This window comes from Halictus rubicundus, chromosome 10 (assembly GCF_050948215.1).
Source record: "Halictus rubicundus isolate RS-2024b chromosome 10, iyHalRubi1_principal, whole genome shotgun sequence".
Classification (NCBI taxonomy): domain Eukaryota; kingdom Metazoa; phylum Arthropoda; class Insecta; order Hymenoptera; family Halictidae; genus Halictus; species Halictus rubicundus.
In genome coordinates, this window is record NC_135158.1 from 8729871 (window position 1) to 8732797 (window position 2927).

Below are 2927 nucleotides of genomic sequence, written 5' to 3' on the forward strand. Positions count from 1 at the left end.
AAAATATATTCCCCAGTACTGTATGAAACCGGTGGAACAAAATTTAATTAAACCGACCCGAAATTCCATATTTGTTTCAGGCAGATATAAAAATGAAACGAGCGTTCGCATACTTTCGAGTCCACCCCCCGGAGGTGTAAATCTGCGAAATGTATGTTAAAATATTTCTCTAAAAACGCGAGTTCATCAACCCTTCCGAACCCAATCAGCGGGAAACCCTTTTTACTTCTCGGGAAAACTTCGGTTCTCATTCTCGGTGGGATGGAGCGTACAATCTTTTATGATTACTTCGGCGAAGTCAACTGCCGGGCGCAGCTGAAGCAGCATTTCAACTGCCGCCGAAAAACTGCGTTCGCGATGTACGGTGAGAAGAGAGAGAGAGAGGGAGATAGAGAGAAAAGGAGAAGATAAAGAGAGAAATAGAGAGGTGGAGAGAAGAGAGGAAGCGACATGAAAGCTGAAACAGGAAACACAAGCGACTCGAACAAAAACGGGACTTCAATCGCAAGAAAGCATCCACATTCGGCCATTGTGCCGCGAAGCAAAAATGTTCTGCGTCTCTGGCTCGGTTTCTCCGTTTAAAACCAAAAGAATGTCAACGACACGGGGCGCAATAAAAATCTGGAAATCGAGTGCTCTCGGGAACGGAACAGCGAGAGAGCGAGCGTGTCGAATCGACGAGACGGGGATGACGAGCAGAGCGGCAAACAGGGTAGCAAAGATGTGACGTCATTCTACTTGTTTCGAGGACAGGCTCGCGGAGACACAGTAGATTCAAAATGGCGTAACCGTGGTGAAGCACGCGTTGCTGCGCACCCTGCTAATTACGAACGGTGTAGAATCGACTTCTCTCCTTCTCTCTCGCTCTCTCTCTCTCTCTCTCTCTCTCTCTCTCTCTCTCTCTTGCCCTCTCTCCCCTCCTTTGAACTAGTTCAGCGAATTTCGTCAGCCGGCCTATAACATTCCGTTGAGATTGATAAAACTTCAAGTATTTCAGGGACCCGGGAATTTACATGGCTTACCAAATGTCGGTCAGGCAATGAAGTTCGCGGACGCGGCACTATTCGTGAAGTTTTAATTACGTTAGATTTTTACCCGCTAACTTTCCCCACTTACCCCCGATTTTTCGAACTCATTTTCGAGGATTGCGTACACTATCCTTCGCGAGCTCTTGACCACACGATTTCAGCTACACTCCAATTCTAATTCAACCCTTTGCAGATGAATGCCACTCACATGACGGTAAAAACATTATTAACCCTTTGCACTCGAAGCTATTCGAACTCCAAAACGAAAAATTTCTTCCGACCTAAAATATTTCCCTTCTATATATTTTGTTTTCATGTTACACATACGAAAATGGTGCAATTTACTGGTACAATACTGAAGTGTTTAGTAATTTATTGAATACAAACAAATTTAATAATGTAAAAAATATCTTGAATAATCACACAGCAATTTTTAGCGGCGCCTTACAGTCGCCGTTCGAGCGCTAAGGGTTAAATAAAATTTGCTTCATAGAAAAAAGAATGAGCATATTTAACCTGTCGGAAAATACACTTATTAACACAGAACATTTCATATTTTTTGAAAAACTAATAGGTTTGTAAAAATGGTTAGAGTGGTATTAAAACAAAGAGAACTAACAAGGTACTGAAAAGTTGTAACTACCCTGGATTCGAGCGAAATTTTACCAGACCCCATCGACTTTCTCAGTCTGTTCGGAATCCTCTTATCTCTGAAGTACTTAACTAAATTTTCGAACCACACCAAATTTAATTCCATCCGTTTAAGTAGCTTGATGAGATATTCGAACTAGCATCAAATTCGTGGAACGATAATTTTCTAAACTTCGACGATAATTACGCTCAATTGTTGAAATATTTTACGTGCAACTAGAACTTTGCCAAACATTGTATCAACATTACATCGAAGTAGTATTTTATTAACTAGTTGGTAAAATCTGTGCCATGCACAATACTACATTATCAGTCACATAATTACAATTTTTATGCTGAGGACTTGCGGCAATTCTTGTAAAAAAAATTATGAAAAGCGCGTATTTGTTAAACGGCGCTGCACATTAATCCCACATTTCAAAAGTCACGCCAGTGTCAAGTTTCCGGAAAATTAAATTTCGAATGCGTAACAAGGTTAGTTTCAACTTCTTCCGTATACTCGGACAATTATAATTAAAGCTACGTCGCTCTAGAAAGGAAAAGACTTCAGCAAGCGACGAACTCTAAAACTCCCGCGACCACATTGCTCGCCAAAATTAAATGGAAAACAAACTCCAAGAACGTCCGCCTAATTGCGTTTTATTTTCGCAAGTTACATTGCTCGAGTGCGGCGTTCGAAAGTTTTTCAACTTAAAAACTCTAGGGACGGTGAACTCTAAATTAGAGTCTTTTAATTAAGGAGTCGTGAACTTATACTATAGCCTAACAAAATATCTACGATAATACGATATGTATGTATATGTAGCCATACAATTAATTATAAACGTACTTGTACACGTTTATGTGCGGTTGAACTAGTTAAACATTTTTTGACAATCATATTTTAATAACATATTATTCCATTAGATTCTTTATAATAACTGAAACCTCTCTTTTTATTTGCTATACGTACCCATTAGTTATCCAAATATTTTATGAATAACATAAACTATTGATTTCATTATGAATATTCATAATAACTCTAATGGTAATGCAGTGATACCAGCAAATAAAACTGCCTTATAAGTTTCCCATCTGCTACAAATAATTTTCTATTATTCTTACTTCTATTACAACTTAATTTATAGTATAAAAATTCCATGAATTTTATTGATTATTTTGCGATAGATTTCCGTGAAAAATTGATAGAAACAAACTACACGATATCAATGAAGTAAGAATGATTAAAAAATCATTTCAAAGGCTGCA